The sequence below is a fragment of the Arachis ipaensis genome, chromosome B8 (genome assembly GCF_059453495.1).
Source record: "Arachis ipaensis isolate K30076 ecotype BB chromosome B8, ASM5945349v1, whole genome shotgun sequence".
Classification (NCBI taxonomy): domain Eukaryota; kingdom Viridiplantae; phylum Streptophyta; class Magnoliopsida; order Fabales; family Fabaceae; genus Arachis; species Arachis ipaensis.
In genome coordinates this window covers 25,734,485-25,754,890 of record NC_142443.1, presented here as the reverse complement: position 1 = coordinate 25,754,890, position 20,406 = coordinate 25,734,485, and the positions used below count along the sequence as shown (strand labels likewise).

Below are 20,406 nucleotides of genomic sequence, written 5' to 3'. Positions count from 1 at the left end.
GGGTGAGGGTGGATCCTTCGAAAATTGAAGGAATTGTCGCCTAGCCAACTCCAACCACTGTGAAGCAACTGTGTGGGTTTCTTGGACTCACAGGATACTACAAGAAGTTTGTTGCCAACTATGCCCAGTTAGTGTTTCTTCGTACTGAATTACTAAAAAAAAATGTGTTCCATTGGACAATGGATGCTGATCATGCCTTTAATCATTTGAAACAGTTAATGGTTCACACTCCGGTATTAGCCCTTCCCATTTTTTCCCAACCTTTTGTCATGGAAATTGACGTGTCCAATATCGGGGTTGGCATAGTTTTATCCCAAGTGGGTTACCCAATTTGTATTAATAAATTCATATTTTATGATAATTTTTGGGTTGAAAAGAGTGGAATCTATCAACTTAATTATCTTGCACTTATTCCTTGAAATTACATGGTTTTGTGAATTTTCTCCTAATTGTGCTTAATGGATTAAGCATGCTTTTTATGCTATAAAAAAATGTCAAATTAATTCTATTTTTATTCCATTCGATACCGTGATAAGATTTCTTTAAGCGTTTCAGGATTCAGATACATCAACAGCTTCAAAGGATCGAAAAGAATGCATAGAAGAAGGAAATTCGGGAAGCGATTCAGAGTGGAGATTGCTGGATGCTCGCATGGGCGAATTTCTTACGTAGGTGAGCAATTCACGCTTAGGTGAGTTTTTTGCGTGGGCTACCATTTTTCCCGTGCGCAAAAAAGTGCCTGGTTTAATGAAATACGTGCATCATCGTCTTTGGGGTTTCCAAAGGCCCCAATATCCATTTCTGATGGTATATGAAGCCAAGATAAAGGAGAATCAATCAAGTAGTGATAGTTTAGGTTTTTATGATGTTTTAGTGAAATTCTAGAGAAAGAAGCACCAACTTATCTCTAGAATTCTTAGCGTTTTACTTAGTTTTCTCTCTAGTTTTAGTTTATAATCTTATTTTAGTTAAGTTTTATTTACATTTTCTTATTCTACTATCTTAGTTTACTAGAATTCTCTTGTTAGTTTTTCCATTTTTGCTATTTTAGTTTAGGTTTAATTACTCAGTTGGTCTCTTTAGTTTCACGAAATTTTTAATTAGGTCCCTATACTTTTTTTCATTTTAATTGAGTCTTTGCACCAATTTGTTTTTTAATTGGGTCCCTATATTTTTTTTCCTTTTATTTGGATCCCTGCACCAGTTTTTCTTTTTTCTTTTTTTTAGTTGGGTCTCTATACAATTAAGCCAATTACTGCTAAGAGGGACCTAATTGAAAAAAAAAATTTTGGTGTAGGGATGACGTTAGGATTTTTGCCAGTAAAGAAGTTCATAAAAACAGTCGCGTTGTAGATATAGTCTCTAAACCGACAGAAATCCCTTCGTACAAACGTTTTGGTTGTCACAAGTAACAAACCCCTTTAAAATTGATAACCGAGTATTTAAACCTCGGGTCGTCTTCTCAAGGAATTGCAGGGAGGTATGTTCTTATTATTGGTTATGAGTTTGTAAATTGGGGTTCTGGAGTTTGGGCAATGCGCACAGGTATATTTTCAAGCAATAAAAATAAATAAATAAATAACTGTAAAATAAACTCTTGGCAAGGTATGAGAACCAGAAGTCCTATCCTAGTTATCCTTATCAATTGTGATGAGAATTCACTACAAGAAAAACACCCATTCAGGTACACTTAAAAAGTGTAGCCAAAAGTAAAAAAAAAATGATGCCTTAGGCTACGGCTACGCTTTCTGGGCTACGGCTACGCTTTTTATGGTGATTCCTATTCGGCCGTTGCCTATTCTCAAAGGCTACGCTTGTCTTCACCAAGGGCTACACTTTTGGCGTTTGGGAATAGGGTATGCTTTTTAAGTGATGCTGTCCAAGACCAAAGGCTACACTTTTCAGCTTCTATTTTTGCCAGAATAGGCTACGCTTTTCAACGCTACTGCATCACCTGTAAAGCGTAGCCACATTATATACCATGACTACTTTTTATAAGTGTAGCCTTAGGTCCCTCATTGTTTTTTTTTTAATTTTCTATATATATATATATATTCTAATAATTTTTTGTACAATATAATATTTAATAATATGATTACATATATAATTCTGTATTTTTAATTAAATGAGTTAAATCTTATAAAATAAAAATAAATACACAATTATACTAAATTAAAAAATATTCTAGCAAAGCATAGTAAATACATTCTAAAGATTCACAAGCATTATAATGATATAGTATATTAGTACATAAAACAATAGATCCAACTATCCAATTGAACAATCATTCAACAATAGAGAAAAAAATGAAACATATCTAAAGTCTAAACTACTAATTTCCATGTATCAATGAATATAAAGAGGATTACAAATTAAGTCTAAAATTAAAATAAATAAAAGAAAAGAGAATAAACAAAGACTTTAGTGCCCTGAGTACTAAGTTCCTATCAGTTGTGTGTGCCTGAAAATCATTTGAACATACCCCACAAAGAAAGAGGATTTTTTTTGTTGAAGCCACTTATGTTGCCTGCTAGTACCTTTACAAAGTGCTGAATAAATTCAGAGTGCCCTTCATAAGTGGCGGCAGTAATGAGATTACCATCCACCACTGTTGCTAGTGTCTGGTTCAACCCAATGAGCACCAGAGGCAACCGGTGCTGGTTTAACAGGAGGAAAAGTGGTAATCTTGTGATCTTTAGCTACACCTACAGCCGCCAGAATCAACTGTCCGAGGCAAATGGAAGCAAGTGCTTTTCCAGAACTGAAAAGCTTGATCACCAGTGCCACAAGAGGATCATGAGCAAGATACTCTGGCGCTCTTCCACCCAGTAACATCACATTGTCATAGTTTGCAGCATCAATTGAAGTCTGGTGGGAAGATATGCATATAGAAAAATTAGGAATAAGGTAGAAAAACTAAAGCAAAAGTGTCAATGCACATTGGTTATCTCTATAAAGCAATTAAATAAATCAATGCAGATCAATTAAATAAGTGCCGTATCTGAAATAATGAACAAGCCATAAACTAAAGGTACAGTTCTGATCAAGCCCAGAAAAATATAAGTTAATAACAAGAAATTAGCCTTATTAACCAAAGCTGGAAGTTCAGAAGAAACAGAAGAAAAGTCTGCATATATATCAGCAGGTAGGAATATTCACAAAGATCACAATAAAAGTCTGCATATATATCAAAGCTGCAACTGAACTGAGAGATACCACTTCAAAGTGATTTCAAATTCAGAAGCAATAATATTCACAAAAGAGAAAAGTACACTCATGCCACTCAAAACAAATTGCTGTCAATCAGAAATTCAATATTCTTCCTTTAATCTTCTTTTGGCGCGAGTGCAGCCTCGCGTTTGCGCAGTTCTCTGTTCGAAACTCTTTTTGCCAAAAATCTGGGTGACGCGGTCGCGTGGGTGACGCGATCGCGTGAATGGCCTTATCTCCAATATGACACGAACGCATGAGGCACGCGTTTGCGTGGGAGGGCTTGGGCTTCTAGCACGAGTCCAGCCCAACTCCAGCTCAACTCTCTGCCATGCACCCTTTTTACGTCGATTTTCAGGGCACGCGGCCGCGTGGGTGACGCGGTCGCGTGGGAGGCCAAAGTTCCCACCTGACGCGGACGCGTCAGCGACGCGGTCGCGTGGGGTCAAATTATGCTAAAGGCGCACCTCCAGCCACGCTTTCGCGTGACTCTCTGTTCGTCTTCTTTTCTTCCCATTGCACTGGTGACGCGGACGCGTCAGCGACGCTGCTGCGTCGCGTGCGTGCTTTTTTTTTTTTTATAATCTGAAAAAAAATGTAGAATGCAGTGTTAATATGAATGTGATGCAAAACTCCAGGTTCAATATAAAATAGAACTCGAAAACAATTAAAACTAAATAAAAATGAAAAAAAAAGGAACGATCATACCATGGTGGGTTGTCTCCCACCTAGCACTTTTAGTTAAAGTCCTTAAGTTGGACATTTGGTGAGCTCCCTGTTATGGTGGCTTGTGTTTGAACTCATCTAGGAATCTCCACCAATGTTTGTATCTCCAGTAACCTCCGGGATCCCAAACTAGACGCAGAAAGCCTTCAAGTAAGTTAAAGCAAGTGACAAGGCCCCAAGAGTGCTGATTTCTAGATTGAATTCCGGGGTCCCAGATCTTGCTTTTGCACCCATCTTCAAGTTGATTATCATGATTCCATCCGGGTGATTCAGCTTTAGAATTCTCACTGAAGTGTCCAAACAACTTCCTAGACCCATTCAATTGAGCTCTACACCAACCCTTGCGTTTAAACTTAAAGCTTCCAACCATAATGAACTTTGCAAGACAGTTCTTACCACTGACCATCTTCCTCTTACTCTTAATGCCACAAAGAGTTCTAAGTTGACTGATGAGTGGATAATTTATACGCTTTTTGGCATTGTTTTTAGTATGTTTTTAGTAGAATCTAGTTACTTTTAGGGATATTTTCATTAGTTTTTATGTTAAATTCACATTTCTGGACTTTACTATGAGTTTGTGTGTTTTTATGTGATTTCAGATATTTTCTGGCTGAAATTGAGGGACTTGAGCAAAAATCAGATTCAGAGGTAGAAGAAGGACTGCTGATGCCGTTGGATTCTGACCTCCCTGCACTCAAAGTGGATTTTCTGGAGCTACGGAACTCAAAATGGCGCGCTTCTAATTGCGTTGGAAAGTAGACATTCAGGGCTTTCCAGAAATGTATAATACTCCATATTTTGACCGAGTTTAGACGACGAAAATGGGCGTTGAACGCCAGTTCTACGCTGCTGTCTGGAGTTAAACGCCAGAAACAAGTTACAAACCAGAGTTGAACGCCAGAAATACGTTACAACCTGGCGTTCAACTCCAGAAAGAGCCTCTGCACGTGTAACATTCAAGCTCAGCCCAAGCACACACCAAGTGGGCCCCAGAAGTGGATTTATGCATCAATTACTTACTTCTGTAAACCCTAGTAACTAGTTTAGTATAAATAGGACTTTTTACTATTGTATTTGACATCCTGGATTGTATTTTGATCCTGTGATCTCGTTTTGGGGGCTGGCCATTCGGCCATGCCTGGACCTTTCACTTATGTAATTTTAACGGTAGAGTTTCTACACTCCATAGATTAAGGTGTGGAGCTCTGCTGTTTCTCAAAGATTAATGCAAAGTACTACTGTTTTTCTATTCAATTCAACTTATTCCGCTTCTAAGATATTCATTCGCACTTCAACCTGAATGTGATGAACGTGACAATCATCATCATTCCCTATGAACGCGTGCGTGACAACCACTTCCGTTCTACCTTAGATTGAATGAGTATCTCTTGGATCTCTTAATCAGAATCTTCGTGGTATAAGCTAGATTGATGGCGGCATTCATGAGAGTTCGGAAAGTCTAAACCTTGTCTGTGGTATTCCGAGTAGGACTCTGGGATTGAATGACTGTGACGAACTTCAAACTCGCGAGTGCTGGGCGTAGTGACAGACGCAAAAGGAGGGTGAATCCTATTCCAGTATGATCGAGAACCTCAGATGATTAGCCGTGCTGTGACAGAGCATTTGGACCATTTTCACAAGAGGATGGGATGCAGCCATTGGCAAGGGTGATGCCTCCAGACGATTAGCCATGCAGTGACAGCGCATCGGACCATTTTCCAGAGAGGATTAAAAGTAGCCATTGACAACGGTGATGTCCTTACATAAAGCCAGCCATGGAAAGGAGTAAGATTAATTGGATGAAGACAGCAGGAAAGCAGAGGTTCAGAGGAACGAAAGCATCTCTATGCGCTTATCTGAAATTCTCACCAATGATTTACATAAGTATTTCTATCCTTATTTTATTGTTTATTTTCGAAAACTCCATAACTATTTTATATCCGCCTGACTGAGATTTACAAGGTGACCATAGCTTGCTTCATACCAACAATCTCCGTGGAATCGACCCTTACTCATGTAAGGTTTATTACTTGGACGACCCAGTGCACTTGCTGGTTAGTTGTATCGAAGTTGTGAATGAAAAATGATTTATTAAGACGTGCGTACAGAGTTTCTAGCGCCGTTACCTGAGATCACAATTTCGTGCACCAAGTTTTTGGCGCCGTTGCCGGGGATTGTTCGAGTTTGGACAACTGACGGTTCATCTTGTTGCTCAGATTAGGTAATTTTATTTTTGTTTTATTTTCAAAAATTTTTCAAAAATTTCTCATCTGTTTTCAAAAATTTTTTTTTTAAAATCAATGTTTTCAAAAATATATTTTTCTTCAGAATTTTTAAGAATGAATTCTAGTGTTTCATGATGATTTGTTGAATCCTGGCTGGCTGTAAAGCCATGTCTAAATTCTTTTGGACCGGGGCTTCAACTAATCACCTCAATGGATGTAATTTACATGCTAAAGCTTGACTGGCTTTTAAGCCATGTCTAACCCTCAGATTGGAGCTTTAGACTAAGAGTACAAAGATTCCTGGAATTCATATTAAAAATTTTGGAATCCTTATTTTTCTTTTTCATATAATTTTCGAAAAAACCAAAAAAATAAAAAAATTCATAAAAAATCAAAAATATTTCATGTTTCTTGTTTGAGTCTTGAGTCAAGTTGAAAGTTTGGTGTCAATTGCATATTCATCTTGCATTTTTCAAAAAATTCATGCATTCATAGTGTTCTTCATGATCTTCAAGTTATTCTTGGTAAGTCTTCTTCTTTGATCTTGATGTTTTCATGTTTTGTGTCTTTTCTTATTTTTCATATGCATTCTTGCATTCATAGTGTCTATACATGAAAGATTTCTAAGTTTGGTGTCTTGCATGTTTTCTTTGCATTAAAAATTTTTCAAAAATAAGTTCTTGATGTTCATCTTGACATTCAAAGTGTTCTTGGTGTTCATCTTGACATTCATAGCATTCTTGCATGCATTCATTGTTTTGATCTAAAATCTCCATGCATTGAGCATTTTCATTGTTTTTCTCTCTCATCATTAAAAATTCAAAAATAAAAAAATATCTTCCCCTTTTTCTTCTCATAAATTCGAAAATTAGATTTGACTTTTTCAAAAAATTTTAAAATCTAGTTGTTTTTATGAGTCAAATCAAATTTTCAATTTAAAAATCTTATCTTTTTCAAAATTTTTTTCAAAAAAATCAAATCTTTTCTATTTTTCTTAGTTATTTTCGAAAATTTTAAAAATATTTTTCAAATATATTTTTCTTAATTTTATATCATAATTTTCGAAAATAACATCATCAATTAATGTTTTGATTCAAAAATTTCAAGTTTGTTGTTAAGAAAGATTTAAACTTTAAGTTCTAGAATCATATCTTGTGATTTCTTGTGAATCAAGTCACTAATTGTGATTTTAAAAATAAAATCTTTTTCAAAACTAATTTCAATCATATCTTTTCAAAAATATCTTCTTATCTTATCTTTTTCAAAAATTTGATTTTAAAATATCTTTTCTAACTTCCTATCTTCTTATCTTTTCAAAACTGATTTTTAAATTTGTTTCAACTAACTAACTAACTAACTCTTTGTTTGTTTCTTATCTTTTTCAAAACTACCTAACTAACTCTCTCTCTCTAATTTTCGAAAATATCTTCCCTCTTTTTCAAAAATTCTTTTTAATTAACTAATTATTTTAATTTTTGATTTTAATTTTCGAAAATTACTAACCTTTTTCAAAAACTATTTTTGAAAATCACTAACTCTTTTTCAAAAATTATTTTCGAAAATTATCTCTCTCTCTCTCTCTTATCTCCTTCTATTTATTTATTCATCTACTAACACTTCATCTCACCCAAATTCGAACCCCCTCTTCTATCTGTGTTCGAATTTTTTTCTTCTTCTTTTCTTCTACTCACACAGGGACCTCTATACTGTGGTAAAAAAGATCCCTATTATTATTATTTTTCTGTTCCCTCTTTTTCATATGAGCAGGAGCAAGGACAAGAACATTCTTATTGAAGCAGATCCAGAACCTGAAAGGACTCTGAAGAGAAAACTAAGAGAAGCTAAATTACAACAATCCAGTAAGAACCTTTCAGATATTTTCGAACAAGAAGAGGAGATGGCAGCCGAAAATAATAATAATGCAAGGAGGATGCTTGGTGATTTTACTGCACCTAATTCCAATTTACATGGAAGAAGCATCTCCATTCCCACCATTGGAGCAAACAACTTTGAGCTGAAACCTCAATTAGTTTCTCTGATGCAGCAGAACTGCAAGTTTCATGGACTTCCATCTGAAGATCCTTTTCAGTTCTTAACTGAATTCTTGTAAATCTGTGATACTGTTAAGACTAATAGAGTAGATCCTGAAGTCTACAGGCTCATGCTTTTCCCTTTTGCTGTAAGAGACAGAGCTAGGATATGGTTGGACTCTCAACTTAAGGATAGCCTGAACTCTTGGGATAAGCTGGTCAAGGATTTCTTAGCTAAGTTCTTTCCTCCTCAAAAGCTGAGCAAGCTTAGAGTGGATGTTCAAACCTTCAGACAGAAAGAAGGTGAATCCCTCTATGAAGCTTGGGAGAGATACAAAGAACTGACCAAAAAGTGTCCTTCTGACATGCTTTCAGAATGGACCATCCTGGATATATTCTATGATGGTCTATCTGAATTGGCTAAGATGTCATTGGATACTTCTGCAGGTGGATCCATACACCTAAAGAAAACGCCTGCAGAAGCTCAAGAACTCATTGACATGGTTGCTAATAACCAGTTCATGTACACTTCTGAGAGAAATCCTGTGAGTAATGGGACACCTATGAAGAAGGGAGTTCTTGAAATTGATACTCTGAATGCTATATTAGCTCAGAATAAAATATTGACTCAGCAAGTCAATATGATTTCTCAGATTCTGAATGGAATGCAAGCTGCATCCAACAGTACTCAAGAGGCATCTTCTGAAGAAGAAGCTTATGATCCTGAGAACCCTGCAATAGCAGAGGTAAATTATATGGGTGAACCTTATGGGAACACCTATAACCCATCATGGAGAAATCATCCAAATTTCTCATGGAAGGATCAACAAAAGCCTCAACAAGGTTTTAACAATGGTGGAAGAAACAGGTTCAGCAATAGCAAGCCTTTTCCATTATCCACTCAGCAACAGACAGAAAATTCTGAGCAGAATCCATCTAGCTTAGCAAATTTAGTCTTTGATCTATCTAAGGCCACTGTGAGTTTCATGAATGAAACAAGGTCCTCCATTAGCAATTTGGAAGCACAAGTGGGCCAGCTGAGTAAAAGGATCACTGAAATCCCTCCTAGTACTCTCCCAAGCAATACAGAAGAAAATCCAAAAGGAGAGTGCAAGGCCATTGACATAGTCAACACGGCCGAACCTGGAGAGGAAGGGGAGGACGTAAATCCCAGTGAGGAAGACCTCCTGGGACGTCCAGTGATCAATAAGGAGTTTCCCTTTGAGGAACCAAAGGAATCTGAGACTCATCTAGAGACCATAGAGATTCCATTGAACCTCCTTATGCCCTTCATGAGCTCTGACGAGTATTCATCTTCTGAAGAGAATGAGGATGTTACTGAAGAGCAAGTTACCAAGTACCTTGGTGCAATCATGAAGCTGAATGCCAAATTATTGAGACTTGGGAAGATGAACCTCCCTTGTTCACCAATGAACTAAGTGATCTGGATCAACTGACATTGCCTCAGAAGAAACAGGATCCTGGAAAGTTCTTAATACCTTGTACCATAGGCACCATGACCTTTGAGAAGGCTCCATGTGACCTTGGGTCAGAGATAAACCTCATGCCACTATCTGTAATGGAGAAACTGGGAATCTTTAAGGTGCAAGATGCTAAAATCTCATTAGAGATGGCAGACAATTCAAGAAAACAGGCTTATGGACAAGTAGAGGACGTGTTAGTAAAGGTTGAAGGCCTTTACATCCCTGCTGATTTCATAATCCTTGATACTGGAAAGGATGAGGATGAATCCATCATCCTTGGAAGACCTTTCCTAGCCACAGCTATTGACTCTAAGTTTGGTGTTGGGGAGTCTCAACAATGCTCTGAACATCTGTGAGGCTCCATGAGAGCCCACTGTCAAGCTATTGACATTAAAGAAGCGCTTGTTGGGAGGCAACCCAATTTTTATTTATCTAATTTTATTTTTCTTGTTCTTTCATATTTCATTAGGTTCATGATCATGTGGAGTCACAAAATAAATATAAAAATTGAAAACGGAATCAAAAACAGCAGAAGAAAAATCACACCCTGGAGGAAGAACTTACTGGCGTTTAAACGCCAGTAAGAAGCATCTGGCTGGCGTTCAACGCCAGAACAGAGCATGGTTCTGGCACTGAACGCCCAAAATGGGCAGCATCTGGGCATTTGAACGCCAGAATTGCACCCTGGAGAAGAGCTGGCGCTGAACGCCTAGAACAAGCATGGTTCTGGCGTTCAACGCCAGAAATGGGCAACAAATGGGCGTTCAACGCCCAGAACAAGCACCAATCTGGCACTGAACGCCCATAGTTGTGTGCAAGGACATTTTGCATGCCCAATTTGGTGCAAGGTTGTAAATCCTTGAACACCTCAGGATCTGTGGACCCCACAGGATCCCCACCTACCTCCACTCACTTCTTCTCACCCCTCTTTCACACAATCCCATAAACACTCTTCCCCAAAACTCTTCACCAATCACCTCAATATCTCTTCCCTATCACCACTTAACCACTCACATCCATACACCCACCTACCTTCAAAATTCAACATCTCTTTCCCACCCAATCCCACCCATATGGCCGAATACACACATCCCTCCATCTCCTCCATATCTTCTTCTTCTTCTTCTTCTATTCTTTCTTCTTTTGCTTGAGGGCGAGTAACATTCTAAGTTTGGTGTGGTAAAAGCATAGCTTTTTTGTTTTTCCATAACCATTAATGGCACCTAAGGACAGAGAAACCTCAAGAAAGAGGAAAGGGAAGACAATTGCTTCCACCTCCGAGTCATGGGAGATGGAAAGATTCATCTCAAGGGTCTATAGCTCAGTGGTAGAACATGTGGCTACAAATCAAGAGATCCCTGAGATACCTCAGGGGATGCACTTCACTCCACATAAATATTGGGAGCAAATCAACACCTCCCTAGGAGAATTAAGTTCCAACATGGGACAATTAAGGGTGGAACATCAAGAGCACTCCATCATCCTTCGTGAAATTAGAGAAGATCAAAAAGCAATGAGGGAGGAGCAACAAAGACAAGGAAGAGACATAGAAGACTCAAGGACATCATTGGTTCCTCAAGAAGGAAGCGCCACCATCACTAAGGTGGACTCATTCCTTGTTCTTACTTTCTCTGTTTTTTGTTTTCTATGTTAAGTGCTTATCTATGTTTGTGTCTTCATTACATGATCATTAGTATTTAGTAACTACGCCTTAAAGTTATGAATGTCCTATGAATCCATCATCTCTCTTAAATGAAAAATGTTTTAATTCAAAAGAACAAGAAGTACATGAGTTTCGAACTTATCCTTGAACTTAGTTTAATTATATTGATGTGGTGACAATGCTTTTTGTTTTCTGAATGTATGCTTGAACAGTGCATATGTCTTTTGAAGTTGGTGTTTTAGAATGTTAAATATGTTGGCTCTTGAAAGAATGATGACAAGGAGACATGTTATTTGATAATCTGAAAAATCATAAAAATGATTCTTGAAGCAAGAAAAAGCAGCAAAGAACAAAGCTTGCAGAAAAAAAAATAGCGAAAAAAATAGAAAGAAAAAAAAAAGCAAGCAGAAAAAGCCAAAAGCTCTTAAAACCAAGAAGCAAGAGCAAAAAGCCAGTAACCCTTAAAACCAAAAGGCAAGGGTAATAAGAAGGATCCCAAGGCTTTGAGCATCAGTGGATAGGAGGGCCTAAAGGAATAAAATCCTGGTCTAAGCGGCTAAACCAAGCTGTCCCTAACCATGTGCTTGTGGCGTGAAGGTGTCAAGTGAAAACTTGAGACTGAGCGGTTAAAGTCAAGGTCCAAAGCAAAAGAAGAGTGTGCTTAAGAACCCTGGACACCTCTAATTGGGGACTTTAGCAAAGCTGAGTCACAATCTGAAAAGGTTCACCCAATTATGTGTCTGTGGCATTTATGTATCCGGTGGTAATACTGGAAAACAAAGTGCTTAGGGCCACGGCCAAGACTCATAAATTAGTTGTGTTCAAGAATCATCGTACTGAACTAGGAGAGTCAATAACACTATCTGAACTCTGAGTTCCTATAGATGCCAATCATTCTGAACCTCAATGGATAAAGTGAGATGCCAAAACTATTCAAGAGGCAAAAAGCTACAAGTTCCGCTCATCTGATTGAAGCTATGTTTCATTGATAGTTTGAAATTTATAGTATATTCTCTTCTTTTTATCCTATTTGATTTTCAGTTGCTTGGAGACAAGCAACAATTTAAGTTTGGTGTTGTGATGAGCGGATAATTTATACGTTTTTTGGCATTGTTTTTAGTATGTTTTTAGTAGAATCTAGTTACTTTTAGGGATGTTTTCATTAGTTTTTATGTTAAATTCACATTTTTGGACTTTAATATGAGTTTGTGTGTTTTTCTGTGATTTCAGGTATTTTCTGGCTGAAATTGAGGGACTTGAGCAAAAATCAGATTCAGAGGTAGAAGAAGGACTGCTGATGCTGTTGGATTCTGACCTCCCTGCACTCAAAGTGGATTTTCTGGAGCTACAGAACTCAAAATGGCGCGCTTTTAATTGCGTTGGAAAGTAGACATCTAGAGCTTTCCACCAATGTATAATAGTCCATATTTTGACCGAGTTTAGACGACGCAAATGGGCGTTGAACGCCAGTTCTACGCTGCTGTCTGGAGTTAAACGCCAGAAACAAGTCACAAACCAGAGTTGAACGCCAGAAATACGTTACAACCTGGCGTTCAACTCCAGAAAGAGCCTCTGCACGTGTAACATTCAAGCTCAGCCCAAGCACACACCAAGTGGGCCCCGGAAGTGGATTTATGCATCAATTACTTACTTCTGTAAACCCTAGTAACTAGTTTAGTATAAATAGGACTTTTTACTATTGTATTTGACATCCTGGATTGTATTTTGATCCTGTGATCTCGTTTTAGGGGCTGGCCATTCGGCCATGCCTGGACCTTTCACTTATGTAATTTTAACGGTAGAGTTTCTACACTCCATAGATTAAGGTGTGGAGCTCTGCTGTTTCTCAAAGATTAATGCAAAGTACTACTGTTTTTCTATTCAATTCAACTTATTCCGCTTCTAAGATATTCATTCGCACTTCAACCTGAATGTGATGAACGTGACAATCATCATCATTCCCTATGAACGCGTGCGTGACAACCACTTCCGTTCTACCTTAGATTGAATGAGTATCTCTTGGATCTCTTAATCAGAATCTTCGTGGTATAAGCTAGATTGATGGCGGCATTCATGAGAGTTCGGAAAGTCTAAACCTTGTCTGTGGTATTCCGAGTAGGACTCTGGGATTGAATGACTGTGACGAACTTCAAACTCGCGAGTGCTGGGCGCAGTGACAGACGCAAAAGGAGGGTGAATCCTATTCCAGTATGATCGAGAACCTCAGATGATTAGCCGTGCTGTGACAGAGCATTTGGACCATTTTCACAAGAGGATGGGATGCAGCCATTGGCAAGGGTGATGCCTCCAGACGATTAGCCATGCAGTGACAGCGCATCGGACCATTTTCCAGAGAGGATTAAAAGTAGCCATTGACAACGGTGATGTCCTTACATAAAGCCAGCCATGGAAAGGAGTAAGATTAATTGGATGAAGACAGCAGGAAAGCAGAGGTTCAGAGGAACGAAAGCATCTCTATGCGCTTATCTGAAATTCTCACCAATGATTTACATAAGTATTTCTATCCTTATTTTATTGTTTATTTTCGAAAACTCCATAACTATTTTATATCCGCCTGACTGAGATTTACAAGGTGACCATAGCTTGCTTCATACCAACAATCTCCGTGGAATCGACCCTTACTCATGTAAGGTTTATTACTTGGACGACCCAGTGCACTTGCTGGTTAGTTGTATCGAAGTTGTGAATGAAAAACGATTTATTAAGACGTGCGTACAGAGTTTCTAGCGCCGTTACCTGAGATCACAATTTCGTGCACCATTGACCATCCATCTCCAGTAGCCCATATTCAAGTGGAATTAGAAAGCTAAAGGATATGAATTTTACCCACTTGAATGTTGTGAAGGATGATGGAAACTTAGGGGGAGGTATTTTTAATGAAATTGCAAGCTCTACTCCCTTGTGCTTTTCTCTGATAATTACCACTTCTTTACAAGCTTCTTCAATTTCAACCTCTTCCTCTTGGTAGCTTTCTTCCAATTCAATTTTCTCTTCATTGCTTTCCAAGGGCATGGGAGGTTGTGCTTCTTCTTCTTGAATCTCCATCTCTTGATCAACCTCTTCCAAGTCTTCAATTGTGATATGCCTTGGAGGTTGTACACCCTCCTCAGCATCAATTTCAAACTTCTTGGAAGGGGGTTCTATGACTGGACTTTCCCATGGAGGTTCTGCGTCTCCTAAGTCTTCAACTACTTCTTCTTCTTCAATAATTCCGGCTTCCTCCACTTGTTCCAGTACAAAGTCGTGCTCCGTACTGTTCACTGGAGTTTCTAGTATCTCCTTCATGCTACATTCTTCATTAGATTGTCCACATGAAGCCATGGGGGTTCCTTGAGTGTCCGAATGTCGGGAAGCTAATTGAATTATCGCTTGCTCCAATTGACGAATGGTTGCATGAAATCGATCCACTGTTTCCTTGAAACGATCCTTTGTCTCTTGATGCACTCAGCTTTCATAAATAGGATCATAGTGCTCTTGGATTGATGGATATGGAGATGGTGAATATTGAAGTGGTGGTTCTTGTGAGTAATTGGGTTGGAATTGTGGTGGTTCTATATATGGTTCATATGGCTCATAAGGTGGTTGGTATGGTGGTTGAGGGTTAGGGTCATATGGAGGTAAATGGCGGAAAGGGGCTTGTGAGTTTGGTGGTCCAAAGTTATGTTGAGGAGGGGGTTGTTGATAATCAAAAGAGTGCTCACCATAGCCATTGCCTTGATATGCATCACAGAATGGTTGTTGATAGTCCATTGGAGGTGGTTGTTGCCATGAGGGTTGATCAAATCCTTGTGGCTCCTCCCAGCTTTGATTTTTCCAATCTTGATGCCTGTTCTCGTTATAGTTTCCATTCCTAACAACAACATTGGAATCAAACTTGAAGCGAGAGGGGTGAGAACTCATAGTTAGTTAATAAAAATTAAAAACAAAAATAAAAACAAATTTAAATTTTGAAATTTGAAATTTGAAAATTTGAAATTTGAGATTTGAAATTTGAAAAATTTTTAAAATTAAATTTTGAAATTTGAGTTTTAAATTTTGAATTTTTGAATTTAATAAGGAAAGAGAAAAACAATAAAATGACACCAAACTTAAATTTTTTTAGATCAAAACGAAGAAAACAACTAAGAACGACTTGAAGGTCAAGATGAACACGAAGAACAACTTGAAGATCAAGATGAACACCAAGAAAAAAATTTTTGAAAATTTTTTTAATAATTAAATAAGAACCAATAACCTCTTAATTTATGAAAAAAGCAAAAATAAAAACAAAAATAAAAACAAATAAACAAATAAAAAAAAGCAACTATTTACAATAACCAATAATAAGGCACACGTTTGCAATTCCCCGGCAACGGCGCCATTTTGACGTTAGGATTTTTGCCAGTAAAGAAGTTCATAAAAACAGTCGCGTTGTAGATATAGTCTCTAAACCGACAGAAATCCCTTCGTACAAACGTTTTGGTTGTCACAAGTAACAAACCCCTTTAAAATTGATAACCGAGTATTTAAACCTCGGGTCGTCTTCTCAAGGAATTGCAGGGAGGTATGTTCTTATTATTGGTTATGAGTTTGTAAATTAGGGTTCTGGAGTTTGGGCAATGCGCACAGGTATATTTTCAAGCAATAAAAATAAATAAATAACTGTAAAATAAACTCTTGGCAAGGTATGAGAACCGGAAGTCCTATCCTGGTTATCCTTATCAATTGTGATGAGAATTGGATTTTTCTCCCACTTTGTTAACCTCTAACTATGAAGGTAAGTTAAGTGGATGAATTAATTCTGATTCCTCAAGTCCTAGTCTTTTCTTAGGAAAAGTTAGAGTTAGTGGAACTCGAATTAATTCTTGAAGAATTCCAATTTTCAATCAACAATGAGTTTGATAACTCAAGAGTCTCCAATTATTTAACCAAGGCCAAAAGGAAAGAAAGTCTACTTGAATGAAAATAACTTGGATAAACATAGAGCATTAATAAATTAAAGAGAGCAATCCTAAGTATGAAATACCTCAAATTATATTAAATAAAATATTCAAATCATAACATGAAAAAGTTCATAAATTAAATTGGAAAAATAAATAAAAATAAAGAACATGGGATTGAGAGTCACTCCTAAAACTAAGAGAAGTCCTAAATCCTAATCCTAAGAGAGAGGAGAGAACCTCTCTCTCTAAAAACTACATCTACTCCTAAAATTGTGAATGTGAAAGCCTTCCTCATGAATGAATAGATTTTCCCACTTTATAGCCTCTAATCTGTATTTTCTGGGCTGCAAACTGGGTTGAAAACAGCCCAGAAATCGCTGGAGAAGAATTCAAACACGCTGATTTCTGTCACTGCGACGCGGCCGCATGGGTCACGCGGTCGCGTCGCCTAGCGTCAGGGAAACTATGGCATATTATATATCAAATCGAAGCCCCGGACGTTAGATTTCCAACGCAACTGAAACCGCGTCATTTGGATTTCTGTAGCTAAAGTTATAGCCGTTTGAGTGCGAAGAGGTCAGGCTGAACAGCTTAACAATTTCTCCGGCTTCTTGTATTCCTTCCACTTTTGCATGCTTCCTTTCCATCCTCTGAGCCATTCCTGCCCTGTAATCTCTAAAATCACTTAACACACATATCAAGGCATCTAATAGTGACAAGAGAGGATTAATAATAAGCAAATATAAGATCAAAGAAGCATGTTTTCAATCAAAGCACATAATTAGGAAGGCAAATATAAAACCATGCAAATAGTATGAATAAGTGGGTAAAGAGTAGATAAAAACCACTCAATTGAGCACAAGATAAACCATAAAATAGTGATTTATCAAGGGATCCAATTAAAAGAAAAAAAAAGTATAGAGACCTAATTGAAAATTTCACAAAACTATAGGGACCAACAGAGTAATTAAACCTTTAGTTTATAAATACTTGTTAAATTCTCACTTTCTATTAATGAAATTTGATGTTTTATGCTTGATTGTTGCTTAATTGAGTTGTTATTATTGCTTTCTTACAATTGGTAGTTGTAGATTTTACTAATTCTTACAATTTATGATGCTTTATATTTATGCATACCAAGTGTTTGATAAATTGTTTGCATTAGTTATGAAGTAGTTTTTTTCATTCTTGGCTTGGGATGAGGACTTAGGTGACCTTGAGTTATTGATGTCCAATATTGATTGGTGATTTAGGGTTGTTAATTAATCTTGTTTCAGTTGACGTTAGTCTTTTACTAATTCAATTAGTAAGTTAGTTATGACTTATGGATTAGGATTAATTATGCCTACTTGACTTTTCTCAATGTGAAAAAATTGAGGAAGGAAGTGGGATTAACTCTTTATAATTGTCATGTTTGTAGTTAGTGACAAGGATAGTGATCTTTGACTCTCAACCCTTGCCAAGATCTTTTTAGCATTTGAATTTACTTTTGCTTCTTTAGTTAATTAGTTTAATTGCTCTTAGTTTAATTTCTTGCTTACTTGTTTACTTTCTTGCTATTTATATTTTGTTATTTTGCTCAAACCCCCAATTTCCCCCATAGTCAATGATATGCACTCAATTGTGATTCCAAAGGAGAATGACCTAAGATTAAAACTCCCGATATTTGATTTGAATTGTGACATTCTAAACTAAACTTTGAAGAGCATTAAATTCCGATTTAAAGCTACAACGATATTGAGCTTTTAAACTTGTGAATTTTCTAAATTGGTGTTTAGCGCTCATCACGTATTTTAGTAAAAAGTTGGGAGTAAGGATGGCGCAAGCCTCGTCGTACATTTGGGAGCTTTATGCCGTCACTTAATCAGTGGCAAAGTGGAGTGGGAAGAAGGTTCCTCATCAAGCTGACCATCAAGGGCTATGAGAACTCATGATGCAAGTGATTCTCACGCCAAAATAGCAGCATTATCTCTCCAAGCTATTGGGTTACAATTTTGAGATTGAGTATCGGCTAGAGAGATTTAATACATCTGCGGATGCTCTCTCAAGGCAAGATGAAGAGAGCATTACCCTTGTCTCCAAGCTTTCACCACAATACAATCTCGCCTCTTACCCAAGTTGTTGCGAGCTAATCGGGAATCAGAGGAGATGTTACAGTTGCAAGATCACTTCAAGAATGGAGATTTAGGCTCCAACTATCTATTCCAAGATGGTTTACTACTGTACAAGGGGCAGATTTGGATACCTCAGTTTGTTGACTTGCGTGACACTCTCTTGCAACATTATCACTCGGTATTGATAGTAGGCCACGGGGGAATTTTGAAGACGTACAAAGGGTTGAGTGAGCTATTTTTTTGGCCAGGAATGCACCAAGATGTCGTGCAGTTTGTCAACCATTGCGTGGAGTGTCAATATACAAAACACAGCATCGCTAAACCTCAAGGCCTCCTTCACCCCTTCCTATTCCGGCAAAACCATGGGATGACATTAGTTTGGATTTTATTACTTGGCTTCTCAACTCCAATGTGTTCCCAACAATCTTAGTAGTGGTGGACAGATTCAGTAAAATAGCTTGGATTGCTCCTTTGAAAACGGGGTTTACGACTAAGTTGGTGGCTTAGAAATTCATTACTTTGGTGGTACGGTATCATGGCTTCCCAACTACTATTGTTTCAAATAGAGACCCTCTATTCTTGAGTCATTTTCGGAAGAAATTGTTCTTGAATTGTGGAACTAAGCTACTCTATAGTACATCATACCATCCTCAAACAGATGGCCAAACGGAAGTATTCAACAAGACACTGGAGCAATATTTGAGAATTTTCAGCCATGCCAACCCTGCCAAGTGGTCTCTTTATCTCAATTGGGCTAAATTTTGTTATAATAACCTCTTCCACTCCACCATTGAGATGTCTCCAAATGAAGCCCTGTTGGGATTCTCCATTTGAACCATTCTCGGATATGTGCACCACTCATCTACGGTATAAGATGTTGATGATTTGCTTTGTGTGTGCAAGTCTCTAGATTTGGAGCTCTGCTTTTGTCTTCAACAAGTCCAAAACCGTATAAAGCACTTGGCTGATCACCATAGACGTGAGAAGGATTTTAATGTGGGCAATTAGGTTCTTTTGAAGCTTCAACCGTATCGACAAGGATCGTTGGTGGCTTGTGGTAGTCTAAAGCTAGGCAAGAGATTCTATGTTCCTTTTAAGATTATCCAACGTGTAGGCGTTGTGGTCTATAAGCTGGACCTTCCAAGTTGTAGTGCCATTCACCTAATTTTTCATGTATCCCTATTGAAGGAATTCAAAGGGGATCCTATGCAAGCAGATGCTATTGCAGAACCTTTGCTTTCTCTTCCCTTTGAACCTGTTCCAGCAGCAATCATTGACAGTAAAAATTGGCAACTTGATGATGGCTCCCAAGATGTTCAAGTTTTGGTCAAATGGCAAGGAGCACCCCGGGAGGAGGCTACTTGGGTGAGTTGGGCTAAGTTGGTAAAAATGTATCCTATTGAAATTATTAAGGATAAGGTCATTGCAATGAGGGGATTAATTGATAAAAACATAGCCAATAACAAGGCCCAAGAGGATAAAGAAAATGGGTTGGAGAATCCAATAAGAAGAAGGATCCAGCTGGCAAGAGAGTGACCTATGTGGATGAAAGACTATAAGGTGTAGTTGTTGTGCGTCACAGGTGATAATAAATTGCTAGTGTATAGAAAGTAGCTATTGATAATGATTATGAATTGTTAGTGCAGGGCTCCCTACTTTTTAGGGGCTGCTTTTACTGTTTCATTGCTTCTCATTCTAATTCATACATTCTTCTTCTTACTATTTCTGTGATAATTGTTGCTATGTAGTTGCTTATTACACAAGCATACATTGAAAGTAGCTTCCTAAAAAGCAAGAGAATAATGCAATTATTTATGTTCCGATTTATATGAAATTATGTACAACACTATAAGTTAAGATTTGTCACCAATTTATAACAATTTAATTGACTATGACATTGTGATTAGGGGTGGAAATAGGCCAGGCAGCCTGCAGCAAATAGTCTGTTGGGCCTGCAAATACATATATAAAGTTTTATTATACTAGTAAAAATGCTTTTGAAAGGATTTGA

At 37.6% G+C, this 20,406-nt stretch overlaps 1 non-coding gene across 1 annotated transcript; it reads right to left on the bottom strand.

Annotated features, from left to right (window-relative positions):
- Window positions 1–8,454: 8,454 nt before the first annotated feature.
- LOC148547488 (small nucleolar RNA R71) lies at window positions 8,455–8,562 on the bottom strand. The gene has a single exon (XR_015898907.1). It is a non-coding gene; the product is annotated as a small nucleolar RNA R71 (small nucleolar RNA).
- Between the last annotated feature and the right edge of the window lie 11,844 nt (window positions 8,563–20,406).